Below are 21483 nucleotides of genomic sequence, written 5' to 3' on the forward strand. Positions count from 1 at the left end.
TGTGGGCAGTAAGCACTGTACAACCGATCATTTATAGTACTGCAACAACCGAGACGAGATAAAATGAGAGAAAAATTAAGTAAAATATAGTTAGAATATAATTTTTATTTTTAAATTTAAAAAAATTTAATTATTTATTGTATTTTATTTAAAAGTCTGTAAAACTTAGATGAAATGAGATGGTTTATAAAAATAATGTTACATATACTTATAATTTTTACTTACAAAACTTATTTTGTCAGTTTTGTTTTTAAATTAAACTTTTGAATTTCAAATTTCATAATTTTCTGTATATCAATAACTGATACGTAGAGAAGTAAATTTTTTTTAAAGTACAAATAATATTTTTCTTATAAAAATAAACCCCTAGATCTCTCTTAATACAAAAAGTACTACTACTTTGGAAATGGTACCTCAGCACAAAGAGCAACCGTTGATCAGTACTAGGCATCACATTGATTCCTGAAAATCTGTAGTACTCGTTCAGTCTTTGATCATGACTCTTAAAAAGTTTAACCTACCAACTTCACAAGTAGTACTATTAGATTGCAAATACAATGATGTAAATTGAATCATTTTGCATTCACTTGTATCATGGATATTGTGTTATAGCTTGTGTGGCTTCAGCTCCTTTTCCTCTTCAAGTTTACTTCAAGTTTTGGTTCCAATTGCATTCCGACAATAATGCTGATCAGCCTGCTCAACCAATTCTATATAGCTGTCAGTGTTTTTGCCTCTGTTACAAAATCAATCATGTAGATTAACAAGGAGTAAGCAACTTTCGCCATTCCTTAAATTTGCACTCACACGAAGAGAAAGTACTAAGACTTATCCTTAGCCAGCCTTAGGCTTCAAAGGATTTTCGTTCACAAACCTGTTCCAACCCCTTGTAAAGACAAAACTCTGGCTGCTCTTCCAATAGCAGTGGAGAAATTTGCATATCCTCATCGACCTGTCACATGATAAAGTTAGCAGCACACGAGCTGCTTCCATGGTGCCTGGCCCCTTGTGCATTATGTGCAGCAGTTTCAGAAGTAGGCAGGAAGTATGTATTTGATGGCATATTTCCTGGGGATGACAAGTCTATTCAGCTCCTACTTGTGAAAAAGTTGTTTTTATGTACAAAAGTCCCTAGCTCGCTGCTTTGCGCCCTAGCCGTGTTCAAACCATGGTCTGTCTCAGCAAGGTGCATGGGAGTCTGGGACAGCTTCAGCACTGTATATATTTTTTTTGAAAGTTTGGCTCTTCAACAGAGATATCTGCACAACCGAAGCTTCATATCTGCACTATCATAATTAGCCATATATGGCTAGCTGCTTCCTTTTTCTGAACGGAAAGTCCCAAACCAAATCCAATGGTGATTGGCAATTGTATATTTGTGCGCAACAGTGGCCATTCTGCTGTAGTACAACACCTTTTGAATTTTGTGAAGACATCGCTACCACTTCTTGCATGCTTTTCTTGCTGGAAGAGTATAAGTGGCGCTGCTTGAACCAGACTGATCTTCTGCAGACTCATTCACTCTCTCCTGAATTTAATATCATGCTTCACATCATGTCCTCTTCCATTCCTATTCTGCATGTAAAAGTAGTTAACTATAGAGGAGATCACTAACAATTTCATCATGAACTAAAGATATACATAGCAACCATTGAAACTAATCTTTAGTAGCGACCATTAAAAAGGCAGGCATGGTAACAAATGGAACATATCATAGCTGCAGTACAATGAAAGATAGAAAAAAATTTGCTCTCTCAGATAGGAAATCAAGGCAAGGAAACCAAGATTTGGCAAGCATCAACCCCTTCACCGATATAAACATGTCTCTCCTCCGGTTGTCCCTTTCTTGGTCTCATCATGTTACATGGACCTGAAATCCAACATTTGTTCCATTGCGTACGTGTCATATTATTTGATGAATGACACTATTGGTACTTTTGATTGAGTCCCACCCCCTTGATCTTCGGTGTATATTCATGGATTATAAAGAAAAATTATGAAGTAATTTAATTAATTATCGAATCAATTGTAGGGAAAGGATTTCATTTCCTCCAAGAACTTGATGTTTCAGTACTTTGAAGTTGTAAGCTTGGAGAAGGGAGAAATTGCAAATACCAAAAGAGAGAGAGGTTGAAGGAACTCAAGGGAGGATAACCGAGAATTACATTGAATTTTATAAAAGAACATTTTTTGGTCTTCAACAAAATTTTTGAGGTAACTTTTGGGCTTAAAAAGCTTAAGGTAAAATGTAAATTACCCTAGTTTTGGGCACCAAAGTTCAAAGTTTTTTCTAACAAATGCTATCAAGCTTTTACATTTTTTCACATACTAGGAAATGTTTATCTCACACTTTACTCACCATGAACCAAAAGGGTAATTGAACATTAGAATATGCCCAAATAAACAACTTATTTCCAGCTATATATATAGATATCATTGTTAATTAAATCGATTACTCAATCAAGAGAACAAAACAACAAGATACAACCCAAACATGTCATTTAATGTTCCCTTTGTCTCAAAAGCTTTTGAGCAAGAACAGCAAACAAAGGTTTTTCTTTTGTTTTACTTAGGACTCTGTAAAGACAGAAACCCATGATCATCTAGATAAAGGATTGCTCCTAATCCACAGATGAGTATAGCATGACCACCCAGCAACATAAGAACAGACTAAAGAGTTATATATGGTGACCAATTCAGCTTAGAAACATCAACTCGGCAAGCTAAATGCAAGTAACAATTTCATGAGTTAACCCACACAAGAAGTCAATGCTTCTCTCATTTGCACTCTCATTATTAACCACTTCGAAATTCTCTCCTTTGCACTTCCATTATCAACCTCTTCAAAGCTAATGGGAACAAGAAACTTTTCAGTAATTTTGGGGAGTGGGGGACGGGGCAAGTGGGATATATATGTCTATTTTATCTTACCAGCTCTTCATATTTTTCATAGGGTGGGAGGGTTGATTTGCTCAAGTCGATCAACACCTCTATTCAAAGTGAATAAGAAAGACATTTTAGTTGAAGTCTCATAGACAAATAGTGATAGAGCTAGTAGCTAGCTAGTATATATGCATTGATTTGAGCCCAAAGATCGATGCAGCAATCTTCTTTAAGTACTCAAACAAAAAATAAATGTACTCTTACTAGAGGTACCTAGAGCGTGAGATATTTTGGAAGGACAAGTACTGCATAAAGGAGTGTAGGAGAAAGCTCAGAAGAAAAGAGAAGTGGCTTGGGAGAAGATTAAGGCCATCTGTAGCAACTGGTCACTTTGCAATTGTGATTTAACACATAGCAGCAAACAATATCTTGCTCGGGAACAACACACCAAAGGAAACCCACCGGAAAACAAATTAAAGCCCAGATATAGACTCTATGCTTCATACTGAGATCCCACGTTCATTATACATATATATTTGTACATATAATTAAAAACCACTAATTCAACTTTTGCAGATGATCTTATTGTACCACTACAATAGTTTCATCACAAGATAGCACCTATAAATTAACTGTTATATCAAGAATTCCAACAGTTGATTTGAAAACCTCTCAAAACCTACTTCTTAAGAGAGCAAACTTGACAATCATCAAACTTTTAAGGCCTGAAATCAGGCCGCCATAGAGTTTTCCAAGTTTGATACTGAACTTAAGCACTCAACAGGACCTTAATCTCAATGAAATAAGGGAAATACTCCAATTAAAGTTTCTTAAACTCTGGTAAAAAGTTCCAAAGCCAACTGTTTTCTTTAGATCTTCACTGCAACAAATTTGGCCTTTAGGGACGAAAGCTTTTTGGGACAAAATGTTTTTATCCCTAAAAGTCACTTTTAGGAACGAAATACAAATTTTGTTTAAAAAATGAACCAAGTTATAAAAACTGTTCGAACAATAATTTTTCGTTCGAACTATAATATTTAGAGACGAAATCAGTTGTCCCTAAAAAGTATGGCCAATCAAATGGTTTGTTATATTCGTTCAGGCTGCTTCAATTCTGTTCAAATGGTACCAGCACATTTGAACGGTAATATATATGTTTGAATAGTAATAAATGTGTTTGAACAACTACAATCGCGTTTGAACTATACTAAACCCATTTGAATGTATACATCCGTTCAAATAGATTATATTCCGTTCCAACATAAATCTCAACCAAATATTGCCCAAGAAGTAGAACACGCTATTTTGTTTTTCAATTCACAAACTTCGTCCGAACAAGGACAGTTTCAATTTGAGCATTGACATTCACAACATTTCACAACCCCCAAGACTAAGGCCTTTACCAATTGAACCAACTCTTAGGGCTTAATAATCAACTTTTCAATTGAAAAGATAGTTGAAAGAGTTCAACATACATTGAAATCATGCATGCACATAAATAGCATATCATCTTTCTAACCAAAGAAACTCTTCATATAAAAAAAAAAAAAAAAAATCTATGGTGAAGTCTGGAGACCTGCAATGCTTGAAAGGTATGCACCAATTTCAAACAATTGATTAACAACATTTCCAAATAAAGCTAACAAACTTTGCTTAAGAGATCTGCTTTTCAATTCATGACCAGTACTACGTCAACTGAAATAATCTCAAAGTAATAGATTACCAAACAATCAATATGTTGGGGCACTACACTAGTATTTGGGATCAAAGGTCCAAGCTAGGTATACTGGCCTTGTTAATTAAAGTTGTGTTTGGGTAATATCACTCCTATTCAATATTTTATCATTACTTTTTTACTACTATTCACAAATCATCTGAGATCACCTCATCACCCAAACGCAGCCAGATTCCCAAACTCAGCTAGAGTTTAATCTAATTTTAAGCTGAATTTAACATCTAAACACCCAACTCTCAAATTACTAAACTCATCTCAACTCAAAACCTTTTTACAAGTGGGACCTACAACATTTTTCAACTTAAAATATCTTTAAACGTGGGACCCACAACCTTTTTCAATTTCCCATAAAAAAGTACTAAACTCATCTTAACATCCAAACACACTTTAAACTCAATTTAGATGGGTCTCACATAACTCCCTCCACTACTCCACTCACTACTATTCATAAAGAACTCAACTCAGCTGAATTCAGCTCAACATCTAAACGTAGCCTAAGTGTTTTGAATATTGACAGTAGTTGTTGTTATAGTTAAAAGAATATGTTAGTAAGGAGAAGTTGTTATATGGGTTGTTTACTCATTTTATTCTACGTAGTTGTTACTTATAAAAAAAAAATCTGCATAGTTGTAAGCATTTATAATCAAGGTGTGTGGTAGATGCTAATTAGTAAGCTGGTCATGTTTGGTTTATGAAATTTCTCTCCTTTTTTAAATTATTGGAAAAACATCAGTGTTTTGTATTATTTTTATGAAAGAAAAAGTTGGAAGATAAAACAAAAAGATGATTGAATACAAATTTTTTGAGAGATGTTTCTTATTGGGTTTGTGACTCTTGTGTGTGGTAGAATTGAAAAGATGTTTGGATAAAAATTGTAATGCCCCAATAGAAGGTCCAAACCACATGACCTATATTCTAAAAGGACTAGTCAATGATATAATTGGAGCCCCATTAAAATCTTATAAAGAGCAAGAACTTTTCCTTTCCAAACAATGTGGGATCTCATACACTACCAACCCTTATCCATATTATATGGAGTATCACAAAAATGATATGATCAATTTATTTTCAAGTTCAAAAAACCCATATCCTCGTTGTTAGGCATCAACAACTCAACCAAGAATATCAAAATGAAAGAAAATTAGTAGTTCTACAACCACAAAAAGATTACATAAAAATAAACTCACAAATTGAAATAATTTCATGCCATACATTAAATCTACTTTACAATAAAAATAATTTTATAATTTGACATAACTTCAGTTTATGAGTTTACTTTTGTGAAATTCTTTTGTGCCTAAAATATTTCTCGAAAGAAAATTAAAAACCACAACTTCTTGTAAAATGAGCAACTCTGCCAACTCCTAACTTCAAAGCGGCTATCAAAACAAAGAGAACAACGTTCTATAGCCTCACAAAAACTCTTTAGGAATTAAAAGTTCTCAAAATTTTTCTTACTCTCAAACCAACTTTGCACCCAAATAATCTCATTTATCAAAACATCTTACTTTGAGTTTCGTAATAAATAAAAGCAAAACAACTTTAACAAACTTAAAGAAACATCTAATAAAAGTTTTCCTCACATACATTTTCAATGTGCCCCATCACTTATTTTAACCCTAATAAAAAACGGCTCTTAAGAACTTTAAGAATCCGAACATATTTTTAACGAGTCCCAACACTTTCACAAACGCTTCTTTAAAACTTCCCCTTAATTTACTTGAGTTTCCAAAATTATCACAAAAATCTTACATCTAAACATGATCCCATTACTCTTTGGCCATTAGAATATTTGAGCTTATCATACCAAAAAAAAATCTGTCCATTAGACGTTCTAACTGATCTAACTTTAGACAGCATAATAAAATTCTTGGGCTATGCCTATTTACTTGGAATATAATTCTCTTATTAATTATAAAAAAAAACAGTATGATAAAGTTGAGATTCTAGGAACAAATTCTCCCAACCACAAAAAGGCCCCAAACGAGAATGCATACTCTCTCTCTCTCTCTCTCTCTCTAGCAATTAAAATATAATTATTCAAAATGACTTGCCCCCAAATCACACGACTGATTTTCATTTTGGATATATTTCTAAGAAAAGACCTCATTGACAATACTACTAGTGCGTGAACTCGATCAATCCAAAATAATAGGCAGCTCGAGTTGAAATTTTATGCAAACAAATGATTCAATAATCTTATCTACACTATATTAATAAACCTCGTTAGTTTTGAGTTTTGGTTTAGGATCTGTAGGACAAACTAACAATCCGGTCAACTCAAATGTACATTCATACCATGTCATAAATGTCAATTATAATGACTTTCATTCCTAAACATTTCAAACGACTTAAAAATGTTTTTATCCCTAAATTATGACAACCAGGACCAGCTTTCAACTCTAGGAAAAAATTCTTAGTTTGGCTCTGCATGCATGGAGTAAAATAACTTCAGATGAACATACTACACTAACTTGATGTTTCACTACAATGATTACTCGAGACTAAGCTCAGTTTGGAATGAGAAACACTCTCAACTCATCTCATCTCATCTAATCTCATCATTGCAACTTTCACAAAATCCCATATAAAATACAATAAAAAATTTAATTTTTTCAAATCTCAAAATAATAATAATATTAAAAAATAATACTCTAACAATATTTTATTTAACTTTCATCTCAACTGACTATCCAAACCTAACCTAAGAGTTGCTGATCTTTCCTTTCTGGTGTCAGCATCAACAATTCATAAGAAGTCCCAAGGCAGTGGGGTTGTCAAAGCAAAATATATAGCATTACATTGAGCAGATAGTTCATGCCCTATGTTAGGTTTCAAGCATCGACTTTAAACCTCACAAGCTACTCGAACTCAAATTCCTGCCCATTCGTCCCTTCACATGTACTGCATTCATGGTGGCAGCAACCTTAGTCAACAAATACAATGGTTTCCTCCAAGAGGAGTGCTACAGCCACAAAAGTAATCCTACAAACTGACGTGGTTTCATGTGATCCATCAAATCTATACAATAAAAGTAATTTTACAATCCGACAAATCACATCAAAACACATCAGTTTGTAGGATTACTTTTGTTTAATCACTATGTGGCTAGAGTATTTCTCTTCCTCTAACCCTTCTAAGGCTACAGTCATAGCCTTGGCATGTAGCACCATCACTAGACCCTTTTATGACACTCCAACCCACATGTAGTGATTGCATGCCCTATGTGCAATGCCTACATATGTAATATGTTCATTCAGCTTACCCCATTTGTTTTAATTCACCTCATCTAGACCAACGCAAATCGGCTTTTTTGAGAATCAATCTGAGACTAATCCTACTCAACCCTTGGCCCCCCTTGACTACATCTCAGAATTAGATTACCTAACCCAATTATTGATTAGGCTTGGCTTGGGATGCAAACGTGTGTTTATCTTCAAGATTATAATTGTTCTCAAATGGCTGGCCTAATCCTTGTTTCGAATCCACCAAATAAGTGGCCTAATTGTAGAGTAAATATACTTATCAAAAAATTAAATATACAAAGGTAGGCAATATGTATAACATTATTAACAACAAATTCATGGTGCAATATATACCTTATATGAGGGTGCATAGTTTATTATATAAGCCTTATCTATACAACAATATCGAATCATAGACATTAACAATTACTTGTACCCAACATAGCCCCAAGGCCAATGTAAGCTGCGAATTGCTCAATTCCATTTTACATCTAATAGCTTACATATAAATAGTAAAGTACTAAACTCAAGTACTATACAAGACTTGAACACTACAGCCGACAACTGCCCACAGGTAGTCCTCATATCAGATACAGGGTAAGCCTAGCTTCACCTTTACGGCTAAACCGAAAGCTTTAAAACTTTGGAACATGCAGTCGTTTGGTGATATAGGGGAACACAAGAAAAGTAAGGTGATGGAGATCCAAGAGTTAGAGAGGATACAAGAAGTTTACATAGGAAGAATTAGCTAGGAAGACAGTGTTGATCAAGGATCTTGAGGGGATTATTTTATTAGAAGAGATTTTTTGGCGTAAAAAATCCAAAGCATTGCGGCTAAAGGAAGAAGATCGAAGCACGAAATTCTTCCATAGAATAGCTAACTCTCATAGGAGAACTAACAACATTGAGATGCTGAAAATTGATGGTGTTGATTGTAGGGAAGAGCAGGTGATTCACAATCATGTAGTTGATTTATTTGAGCAGTTACTTATTGAGTAGTTGGGATGGCGGCCTACGCTTGATGGGCTTGGTTTTGACTCCATTAGGCCACATGATTTTTTTCGGTTGGAGAGGCCTTTTAAGGATACGAAGGTTTACGAAGTATTAAGGAAAATGGTTAAAAACAAGGCACAGGGTCTTGATGGTTTTTTTATGGGCTTCTTTCAAACATGCTGGGACTTGGGGTGTAACCGGTCCCGTTTTGGACAAAATTTGGGACAGAACTGGTATGCACCGGTTATCCCCTAAACTAGTACTTCCGGTTTTACTGGTTCTGGTCTAGTTTTTTGATTTTAATATACTATATTATATATTATATAATATATATATATAATAGTGTATAATACTATAGTGATAATATATTATAGTATATTATAATATATATTATAATATATTATATATTGATATATTATAGTATATTATAACTATTAATATAATAGACTATAGTGATATAAGATTTTAAAATTTAATATTATATTAATTAATAATTTATCGTATAATACAAAACTATTTTATATATAATTATATATTATATAAAAAATTATATACAATATAAAAAATTATAATATATAGGAACCAGTCCGGTTTTAGAAAAAGAAAACTCAGAACCGATATGATTTTGATTGATTTTAAGAAAAATAAAACAAGTACCGGACCTAACCTATCGGTTCGGTCCGGTCCCTATCTGGTCCGTTTTACCAGTTTACCGATTTTATTTTTACACCCCTAGCTGGGACTTGTTAAAGGATGATTTCATGAGGGTGTTTCAAGAGCTTTTCTTGGCTGAAAATTTTGAAAAAAGCCTTAAATCCACTTTTCTTGCATTGATACCGAAGAAGGTTGGGGCTACAGAGATTAAGGAGTTTCGGCCCATTAGTTTAGTAAATGGGGTATATAAGATAATTTCCAAGGTATTTGTGAATCGTCTAGGTGAGATATTGGGGAAGATAATTACAAAACCCCAAAATGATTTTGTAAAAGGTAGACAGATTTTAGACGCGGCTCTTATCACTAATGAATGTCTTGACAGTAGACTGAAAGCTGGCACAGAAGGGATCATCTACAAGCTAGACATGGAGAAGGCGTACGATTAGGTTAAGTGAGATTTTCTTCTTTACCTTCTTGAGAGGTGTGGTTTTGGAGAGAGGTGGTAGTCGTGGATCCGCTACTGCATATCAACGGTGAAATTTCATTTTTGATAAACGAAATCCTAGCTGACTTTTTTAATAGCACATGAGGATTAAGACAATGAGACCCTTTGTCTCCATTACTTTTTGTTATTGTGATGGAGGCGCTAAGCAGAATGACCTCGACATTGGTTAACAATGGTTTTGTGACTGACTTCTCGATTGGAACCCCGGATAGGTGAATTATTAATATTTCTCATTTGTTATTTGTATATGATACACTTATCTTTTGTGAGGCAGATCATAACCAGGTTCGAGCACTGAAGGCTCTTCTCCTTTGTTTTGAAGCAACGTCCGAGTTCAAAGTGAACTTCAACAAATCAGAAATGGTGCCAATTGGTGGTGTTCATCGTATAAGACAGTTTGCTAGCACTCTAAGGTATAAGATTGGCTCTCTTCCTATGACTTACCTTGGACTCTTGTTGGGGGTTGCCTCGAGAACGTCTTCATTATGGGACATAGTGATTGAGAAAGTAGAGCAGAGACTGGTAGGATGGAAGAGAATGTACCTGTCAAAAGGTGTATGGATTTCCTTGATCAAGAGTACATTATCTAATCTACCAACTTACTTTTTGTCTCTATTCTCTATCCGAGCATGTGTGACGTTTCTAATTGAGAAACTTCATCGTGATTTCTTGTGAAGTGGAGTGGGTGAGGAGTTCAAATTCCACCTAGTCAAATGGGAGAAAGTATGTTGCCCTATCTCCAATGGTGGTTTGGATATTAGAAATACGAGAATTTTTAATCGGGAGAAGCTTGGAAAATGGTTGTGGAGATACAATAAGGAATCAGAAGTCTTATAGAAGTCGATGATTGAGAGCAAATATGGAGGCTTATGGGTGGGATGGAGTACTATGAAAATGAAGGGCTTATGGAGTGGGGTTGTGGAAACACATAAGAAGATGATTGGGGGGGGGGGGCTTTACTCGCCACAATATTTCTTTTGGATGAGGATTTCAGGATTAAATTCTAGAGTGATATCTGGTGGGGTAACAGTACTCTAAAGGATTTATTTCCTTCAGTTTTCCGGGTTGCAATTGCCAAAGATGTTTCAGTGGCTAAAGTCATGGTGATATCGGGGGAGCAAATCCAATAGAATATCAATTTTAGTCAGGCAGCACAAGATTGGAAAATGAGCGGCTTCGAATATTTTTTCGGCTTTTTTTACTCCATAAAACAGAGTAACCAGCAAGAAGATATGTTATGATGGATACCAACATGTAAAGGTTCAATCCCGTTTCGCTCTTTTTACAAGTCTCTCACACGAGCCCAATATTTAGTTTCCATGGAGAAGGCTTTGGAAACATAAAACACCTCCTAAAGTAACATTCTTTGTGTGGACAACTTCCTTGGGAAAGATCCTCACAGAGAGTTCGGGCGTGATACGCTCGATAGGGAGCTCCAGCGGATGTCACACAGAGAGTTCGCTCAACATTCGCTCAATAGGTCGCTCAAGCGGAGTTCAGACAAAGAGTTCACTAGTGAGCCGCTCGACAGGTGGCTCAAGCAAACGGCCAGTAAACAGATTCACTCGACAAGCCCCTTAAACGAATAACGCATATTTTGTAAAATTAGGATTTTCCGCCGTGTACCCTATATATATATGTATTTTTCTGATACTGGGTTTGTACAATTGAGCACAGTAATCGCCTCATACATTGTACATTGTGATTCCTCAAGAAATAAAATCCCCTATAGCTTCGTGGATGTAGGCAAGTTGCCGACCCACATAAATATTGTATCGTGTGATTGTTTGATTGTTCTTTTCTCATTTACTTTCAATTTTTGTCATCGTTTTTCACAACATTTGGAAAAATGATGGCTGGAGAAGAAGTGAATGTATATGGGATCGAGAAGTTGAATGACACAAATTATGGATACTAGAGAATGCAGATAAAGGACTACCTATATGGGAAGAGACTTCATCTTCCATTGTTGGGGAAGAAGTCAAACAACATGAAAGATGTTGATTGAAACCTGTTAGATCGATAGGTTCTAGGGGTTATCCGGCTAACCCTGTCAAGATCTGTTGCACACAACGTCATAGAGGAGAAGACAATTGCAGATCTCATGGTAGCTTTGTAAGGTATATATGAAAAGTTGTCTGCGAATAACAAAGTACATTTAATGAAGTAGTTGTTTAATTTGAAGATGACAGAATGTACGTCTGTTGCACAACATTTAAATGAGTTCGATACTATCACAAATCAATTATCTTCTATTGAAATTGAGTTTGATGATGAGAGACGTGCATTGATATTGCTTCACTGGCAAATAGTTGAGAAGCCATAAGAATGGTTGTCAGTAATTCTTCTGGGAAAACCAAACTGAATTATGATGATATTCGTGATTTGATTTTGGCTAAGGAGGTGCGTGGGAAGGATTCAGACGAGACCTCGGGTTCGAGTTCAACTTTAAATGTTGATTCTCGGGAGAGATCGCAAGACAGGAACTCAAACAAAGGCATATCAAAATCAAACAGGGGCAAGAGCAAGTCAAAGTTTGGGCAACATGCAACTTGCTAGAACTGTGGCAAGGCTGGTCACATAAAGAAGAACTGTAAACATCCGAAGAAGACAGAGAATAATAGTACTAATGTGGTAATTGAAGAAGTATAGGATGAACTACTACTTGCAGTTCACAATCCAGTTGATGACTAAACACTAAATTCAGGGCTTCCTTTCACACATCTTCCCATTGAGAGATAATGCAGAACTACGTTGCTGGTAACTCTGGGAATGTGTACCTAGCTGATGGAGAGACACTGAATGTTGTGGGAATGAGAGACATTGACATTGCACTTCCTAACAAGAACAAGTGGACCTTGCAAAAGGTCAGACACATTCCTAAGTTGAAGAAAAACCTCATCTCTGTAGGACAGCTCGATGATTGTGGTCATTCAGTAGTGTTCTCAGATAGCACCTGTAAGGTTACTAAAGGGGCAATTGTATTAGCTCGGGATAAGAAAACTAGTACTCTGTACACGACGACTGGTTTAAATAATATTATTGTTACTCCGTTGCAGATAGCACTGCAAATTTGTGGCACTGTATGCTTGGCCATATGAGTCAGAATGGCATGAAAGAACTACTGTCTAAACGCAAGTTAGCAGAACTGAAGTAAGTTGATTTCAGCATGTATGAGAGCTTTATACTGGGGAAGTAGAAAAATGTCAATTTCTTGAAGAGTGGCAAAACACTAAAAATAGGAAAGCTAGAGCTTGTGCACACAGACGTGTGGAGACCTTCTCCAGTTTCGTCTCTTGGAAGTTCTCGTTACTGTCACTTTCATTGACGATCACATCAGAAAGGTATGAATATTTTTTGAAGCATAAATATGATATTTTGATTTGTTTAAAAAGTGGAAAGCCTTAGTTGAGATAGAGACGGACTTAAAATTGAAATGCTTGAGATCTGAAAATTGTGGTGAATATATTGATGTAGGGTTCAAGGAGTACTGTGCAGCTCACGGTATCAGAATGGAGAAGACCATTCCTAGGACTCCACAGCAAAATGGTGTTGAATGTATGAACATAACCATTAATGAGCGTGCTAGAAGCATGAGGCTGCATGCTAGACTACCACCTACATTCTGGGCAGACACAATCAACACTATTGTCTACCTAATAAATTAAGGGCTATCAGTTTCGTTAGATTGTGGACTACCTGAGGAGGTTTGGAGCGGAAAAGATGTCAAATTTTCTCATCTTAAAACTTTCCTTCATGGAGACATCGAAGAAGGTATCTACATGCATCAACCAAAGGGATTTGTAGTACAAGAAAAAGAGAGTTCAGTTTGTAAACTGAAGAAGTGTTGTATGGCCTGAAGCAAGCTCCTAGACAATGGTACAAGAAATTTGACAGTTTCATGTGCAATTCATGGTACATCAAATGTCAGGCAGACCATTGTTGCTATGTCAAACATTTTGACAATCTTACATTGTTTTATTATTGTATGTGGATGATATGCTCATTTCAGGATCCAGCATTGATGAGATCAATAATCTGAAGAATCAGATGTCAAAACACTTTGCAATGAAAGATATGGGAGCTGCAGAACAAATCATTTGCATGAGAATTTTCAGAGACAAAGTCAAGGGAACATTGAAACTCGCACAGACTGAGTATGTGAAAAAGGTACTTAGCAGGTTCAACATGGACAAGGCAAAAACCTGTTGGCACACCCTTGGGCAACCACTTCAGACTTAGCAATGATCAGTCACCAAAGTCAGAAGAGGAACACGACTACATGAGTAAGATTCCTTATGCCTCAGCTATTGGTTCACTTATGTATGTTATGGTTTGCACAAGACCAGATATTGACCATGCTATGAGAGTTGTGAGTAGATACATGAGTAACACAAGAAAAAGACATTGGGAAGCTGTGAAGTGGATTTTGAGGTACCTAAAAGGCTCCTCAGAAGTGTGCATTTGCTTCTCTGGAGAGAGCTTAGAGGTGCAGGGTTATGTTGATGTTAATTTGGCTGGAGACACTGATAGTAGAAATAGTACCACTGGCTTTATTTACACTCTGGGTGGTATTGCCGTGTCTTGGGGTTCTAATTTCCAAAAACTAATTTCCAAAAAATAGTTTACTACAAAGCTGAGTATGTTGCTGTGTCAGAAGTGTCAAAAGAGATGATTTGGTTACAAGGCTTCTTGGAGGAGTTGGGTAAGAAGAATCAGAAGGGCACTCTCTACCGTGATAGCCAGAGCGCCATATTCCTCGCCAAGAATCCAGCATTTCATTTCAGGACTAAGCACATTCAGATCAAGTATCATTTCATTCGATCATTACTTGATGATGGCCAGTTGATACTTGAGAAAATTTGTGGAAGCAAGAACCCTGTTGATATATTGACAAAAGGTGTTACAATTGAGAAACTGAAGTTATGCCAAACTTCGGCTGGTCTTCTAGCGTGAAGACAGGGCAATGAGTTGCAGAAGTGAAAGATATCATTTTTTCTAGGTAGATGGTGATGCAGTGGCTGTATCAGTCTCCAAATGGGAGAATTGTCGAGTATTGTGGAGCCTGGCTCAGTCCGCTCCAGCAAAGCATTCATGTCGCTCGAACGGAGACGTTACATAGAGAGTTTGTGCGTGATATGCACAACAGGGAACTTGAGCAGATGCGACACAGAGAGTTCGCTCGTGAGCTGCACGACATATGGGTTGAGCAAACGGCCAGTAAGTAGCTTCGCTCGACATGCACTCAACACGCCGCTCGTGCGAATAACTCTTATTTTGTGAAATTAGGGTTTTCCGTCGTGTATCCTATATATATGTATTTTTCTAATATTGTGGCAGTACAATTGAGAACAGTAATTGACCCATACATTGTACATTGTGATCCCTCAAGAAATAAAATCCTCTGCAGCTCCGTGGACGTAGACAAGTTGCCGAACCATGAAAATCTTGTGTCGTGTGATTGTTTGATTGTTGTTATCTCGTTTACTTTTAATTTTTGTCATCGTTTTTTCACAAGAAGATGGTCCCTATATGCATCATGTGGTGTTTGTGGCAGAAGCGCATTGATCGGATGTTCGAAGACAAGGAGAGATGCTGGAGGAACTAAAAGCTTTATTTATTAGAACACTATGTACTTGGGTCATTGCTATTGATTTTAATAGTCTGGATCTACATCATTTTATTGTCTCTATTGCACCTACATAGTTAGGGCATACTTTTGTATTGTACCTGGCTATGCCTATTCATTGATTAATAAAATTTGTTTACTTATAAAAAATAAAATAAAGTTATCGTTCTCAGTTCAATATCCATAAATATTTTTAATTCTCATAATTTATCACATTGTGTACTTCAATAAGCAATTTCTATTCTACATAACTAGCTCATTTTGTTCTCATTTGACACTAGTTAAAAAGGCCCATTCCTTACCATATATGATGTTTTCAAATTGTGAACATACTACTAGTAGATCACATGCATGTGCGCGCGTAGTCGAAAGTGTTGAACCAATTAAATTTAGATTCAAAACTTAGGAACTGAAAATTATATCATGAATTGTCTCACTCAAGCAAATAAATATTACATTTCAATCCAACCACTTACAGTTCATGATGATCCATTAAGAATATTGAATCCGTGGAGATCTATTGAAATGCTATGAAATCATGATAACAGATTTACACAAATGCACTACTAATTCCTAGCTAGTTCCTGCTCATCAAATTCTTTCAAAAAAGTATCCTACATCTTCCCCTAATTAAGAGATATACAAGATTACTATTTATAGTAGTTCTTAGTTTTTTTAAGTTGAAAATAATAAAATACAAAGGTACAATATATAATTGTTCAGAGATTTCCAAGGACGTCTAACCAAATCATCATGTATAATTTGATATCCCACGCATGCCAAAATACACCAAGGTAATAGTTGTGTTACTGGTCATATATGTACAACGAATTAATGAGGGCAGTGTCTTTGGATAACAAACGTAACAAGGAATTAAGTACAGGTCTTATAATTAAAGACCAATACTTTGGGAGGACAAAAAAAAACATAAACATTTGTACACGCGACAGATGTTGACAGATAACTAGCTAGGTCAATGGACAGGAATTGACATTTCTTTGCATGTCAACCTCACCACTAGTCACGTACTAGGCCAGAAATGAAGAAATTGCAACAGGTCGTAATTACAGCTTGATGCTGAAAGATAACAATAATAAGCAAGGGCCTGACCAATGATATTTATAAGACGGACAATACATGCACGAGTCAATTCATTCCAGGGTCCAGTTAAGTTTTAATAGATAACGCACGTAATTCCTTGACACAGCACATGGTCATCCAGAACCAGACAGCATGCAGGTTCATAATCATCATGTGTTGCTTTAACCACTTCCATGTTTGATAAGCACTGATCATTGCTTTGAGATGAAATTTCGTTTCTCAAAGTGTTACATCATCAGTATCGTACCATGGAATATGTTAAAACAAAATTACTCAAACGAAACGATTGGATGTAAATTTTATTTCAGGTAAAAACCAGACATTTAAACCATGATCACTCGAATATATAGTGTCTGTCTGACATGAGTTCTTTTACAGACCATCCAAAAATCATCATTTCTATTGCCTCCCTCGGCTAAACCATCCAACTGTTAATAATTAGTAGACAAAGTCTGCCTCCTTTGAACTTTTGATTAATCACTCACTACTATAAGCTTTCTATAAAACAAAATACAAAGAAACTCTATGATCTTAAGCCATTCTCGCCGAGGGAAAAAACAATTAAGAGCTCATGATATGCCATTTAGGATCCCGGAAAATATAAAACAGTCAATGACAAAACATAAATAACAACAATAAATTAAGAAATAAACACATAAAATCAGGAGGACTAGCTAGCGCAAAGATGTACGTTTAATTACCTGAGTGATTAACCTAATACAGACGGAAGCTGCAGTTTGCCCCCAACACCGAGAGAGAATAACAAGAGCTGCAATAAATAATTAAGACCTCAAACGTCAATATAACTTAAATAAACAGTGGAAGCCACGTACCTTAGTGATGAAGAAATATCTTCGAAATAAAACTTGAGCTGATAAAATAAAATACAGGAAATTACGCTTAATTGTTGCCATAAAGCAGATCCCCTCTTCGAAGGCTTTATTCCTGAGACGGGGAAAGGTGCATCTCCGCCCAGACTCCGGAAAGATCATTTTTTTTTTCCATATTTAGCAGTGTCTGCACAGACCCACTTCCAAAAAACACCTCTTATACGAGATTATATTAGACCAAGGCGAAATGATGGGCGAAACCTGCGTTAGTAGCAAATAAAATCACCAAAAAGATAAATAATCAAGATATTTCAGAGGTTTTTATAGCCGGAAACATGCGTTTGGGGTTTAGAATTAGGGATAGTAGGAAATAAAAAAATAAAAAAATAAAAACCCAAAATCAGAGCCCGATTAAGAGAAAAGAGTAGTACCTCATCCAAACATGCCCGTTGCCTTGCATGGTCGACCAGTGAGAGAAGAAGAAGAAGAAGGAGGAAGAGAAGAAGAAAGAAAGTGAAAACATGAGGGTTTGATGAAACCAAGCAAATAACGTGAATCGTTAATACGGGTGATCCACTATAAGATTTTCCGTTAAAACAAGAACAGTACTAACCGGACGTACCTTCAAGATCTGCATCCGTCGTCCTCTCTCCCAAAGAGTACCATCAAAAGTCACGCTTTCCAGTTCAATCACAATTAACAACGCTAATAACAATGATAATAATAAAATATTTGATGCAGGGTGATAGGAATGAAAGAGTACAACCAATTAAAAAAAAAATAAAAGACAGATAATGTAGCAGCAGAGAGTGGATAAGAATGGGCTAAAATAGATAGGTCGGTTCTGTCTGCAACTTCTTTCTGATAGAACTTCATGCCGACATTCTTCCACTTGTCAAATTTATAAAACCACAGCATTCTCAGGCATTAAAAACAGCAACACATCAGCGGGAGAGAAGGACGAGAGCGTAAGGATAAGAAGGAATATACAGCATCACGATGTGTTCGAGGGGCGCCGTCTCTCTGTGTCATTTCCGGGTGCCCCATCTCCCTTGCCTTTTGTCCATTTCTGCCCTTTTTATCTTAAAGAGAATGAGAAACACCCAGATGAACATATATATATATATATATAAGAAAAGTCAGCTACAAGGAAGCCTTTTTTGGGCGAAAGAGAAATACTCGGAGAAAGACAGACAGAGAAGAACGGAGGAGGAGAAGAAGAAAGAGGTAGACACGGTTAAAATGGGAAGCTGACAGAAAGAGAAGTGAGCACGCACTCGCAAAGGTATGCCCTCATACGATTGCTGGAAGCGTGTGCTCACTCTCTTCTGTCAGTTTCTTAGACTCTCTTCCATGTTCCTCTTTAGATGTGTTCGCTGTTTTTACACAGAAAAAGCCAAAAGAATCACCAAAAGAACTAGATTCACACTGAAAATGGTATATAAATACTCAACACTGTAAGTCAGATCTAAAAGAAACCTCATATACACCCATTTTTTTGGCAGAGTTAACTCACCAGCACTCAAAAACACACATACCATTTTACCCTTTACGAGTTTATACCCAACTGATCATCAAGATATAGGGTTTTCCAATCATCCAACGACCCAAAACAAACCCTGGGGACCCTATCTATCCCAGATCTTTCTTCTCATTATCTATCTCTTTATTCCCGGCCTCCATACACACAAACCCTTCCAAACCCTCGGCTTCCTCCCCACCTGAGTTTAACCGCCTGTGAGCCACAGAAAAAAGAGAAATGTGGGAAAAAAAAAGAGCAGCAAAAGCAATGGAGAGAGATCATCGAAGTGATTTTGCCTTTGGCAACACCATGTGTTTGCTTAATCAACGAAAGGACAAAGTGAGTTCCGCACGGCACACTCACAGAGAGAACGATCGAGAGACAAAAGCTGTATTAGTTGAGCGGCGATTGGTTGTTCAATGAAGGTGGAGAAACTGATTGACTTTTTGGACTAAATGATTTAACGGCACCTGATTTGACCTTTTCTGTTTGGAGCCGTTCGGACCGTCGGATCCTCACTTGTTGAGGGTCCGGCCTTTTGTTCTAATAATTTATTGGCTAGGACTGCGACAAATGTCTCCTTTCTTAAGAACTCTCTTATTTATTTATTGGGTATTAGCATGCCTGATTGGTCGCTTTGATTTTGTTAATTACCCTATCCTTTCCTAAATATATGGCACTTTGTCGGATTATATTTTTGTGACTGACGAAACCATCGCATGAAAAACAGTGACACCCTATAGAATAAAATCTTTCACTCATCACCAATTAGATTTTGTCACTTTACTATTAAATTATTTAATATTAAACTGTCACTAAAAATATTTTTTATAATGATATTCTACTTATCATTAAGTTTAACGTTCGAACGTGATAAACAATATGTAATGGTTTATATTCTATTTGAATGTAAAGATAAAGATCATATTCGAACATATATCTCTAAGTTATTTCTGTAAAATCGAATATTGTGTAACTATCATGTTCGAATATATTCAGATTACATTTGAACATAAGCTTCTACGAGTTAAGAAATAGATAAAAGGTATTGTATATTTTAAATTGTCTCCATATTGTATCATAATTACATAGATGATAAAAGAATTATCATGTATTCAAACTTTACATTTACTTCAATTAATTGAAACATAACCATTATCTAATTAAATTCATTTATATCATGCAAGCATGTATATTTATCAGAAGAAAAAGGGTAAATCATTAATTACAATATTATCATTAAGTTAGACATTGATGATGATGATGAAAGGTTCAGTCTCATGGGTCAAGATCAGGTTTAGATTGCTGATTGTATAGATACTATGTTAATTTTTCTCTATCTGATACACAAATATTCTAATTAGGAGATTCATTGCTTAATGCATTGCATTTTCAACTCTCTTTTTAGAGTCAATCTTCAACTTAACTTTCACTCATATATAATTAGAAGAATGATATTTATCTAACTAATCTAACTATTTTACAACTCAATTTAGTGTGTACACTTTATTAAAAGCACTTCAACTTTTAAATTTTATATATTTATAATCTCCCAACATATATTTTTTTGGAATTTATGGGTATGGACAAATTGAAGAACTATTACTCAAGGAGAAATTATTGTTGTTTCTGGTTGTTGTAGTACTAGTACTAGTACTAGTACTCCTTTTGTTCTTTCATGTTAATTTGTATTGCTTAACAATATATGCAACAGCTAGGGCCGAGGTTCATGGGCAAGACATTGAGATCCTTGTTGTGAAATGGGTAATGGCCCCGGCCGGCTATATATATATAGTGAAGTAAGAGTAGTACTACGTATACTTATACTTTTACTTACAATTTTACATACAAGACTCGTTTTGTTAGTTTTTTTTTAATTTCAAATTTCATAATTTTTAGCATATCATTAACTGACTTGTGGAGAATTTAGTTTTTTGTAAGTTTTTCTTAAGTACATTTAATATTTTTCAGTGAAGTAATATTTAAAGGTGAGGTACTGGTGTTTACTTGGCCAAGTGTGAAGGTGATCTAGCTAGGGTTAATAAAGTTAGAGCGTTAATTCAAACTTGAAGCTCTACTAGCTAGCTGTTATTAATTAAGCATATATGTAATAGTACTACTACCTTTGGAATCTATTTCCAAATACATGAAGGACCATGGGCATGCATAGTCCTACTTTTATCCAAGGTTAATGTTTTTGGGAGTTGAAAATGCTTGGAGGAACTACTAGATCTCTTGGAGATGGGAATACCAGTTAAAGGCTTTGTTGGGGAACGCAACTGTTATCGGATATCTTCGGACTACTCACTACTATTCACAAACAGTTCGCTACTATTGATCAGAAACTATTCACTATTAGTTATGGATGATATGAAATAATCTAAGC

The 21483-nt window shown here is 35.8% G+C and overlaps 1 long non-coding RNA gene across 6 annotated transcripts; it reads right to left on the reverse strand.

Moving 5' to 3' along the window:
- Positions 1-435: 435 nt before the first annotated feature.
- On the reverse strand, positions 436-19781 carry LOC108993127. 6 transcript variants are annotated; one of them, XR_004798470.1, is made up of 5 exons: positions 18198-19781; positions 18007-18028; positions 17644-17836; positions 17447-17514; positions 436-1575 (listed from the first exon to the last, which is right to left on the reverse strand). It is a non-coding gene; the product is annotated as an uncharacterized LOC108993127 (long non-coding RNA). The 6 variants fall into 6 exon arrangements; XR_004798471.1 differs by having other exon boundaries at positions 18189-19781; XR_001996451.2 differs by having other exon boundaries at positions 436-736; positions 875-1575; positions 18007-19781.
- Between the last annotated feature and the right edge of the window lie 1702 nt (positions 19782-21483).

The sequence above is a fragment of the Juglans regia genome, chromosome 15, assembly GCF_001411555.2.
Source record: "Juglans regia cultivar Chandler chromosome 15, Walnut 2.0, whole genome shotgun sequence".
Taxonomy (NCBI): Eukaryota; Viridiplantae; Streptophyta; class Magnoliopsida; order Fagales; family Juglandaceae; genus Juglans; species Juglans regia.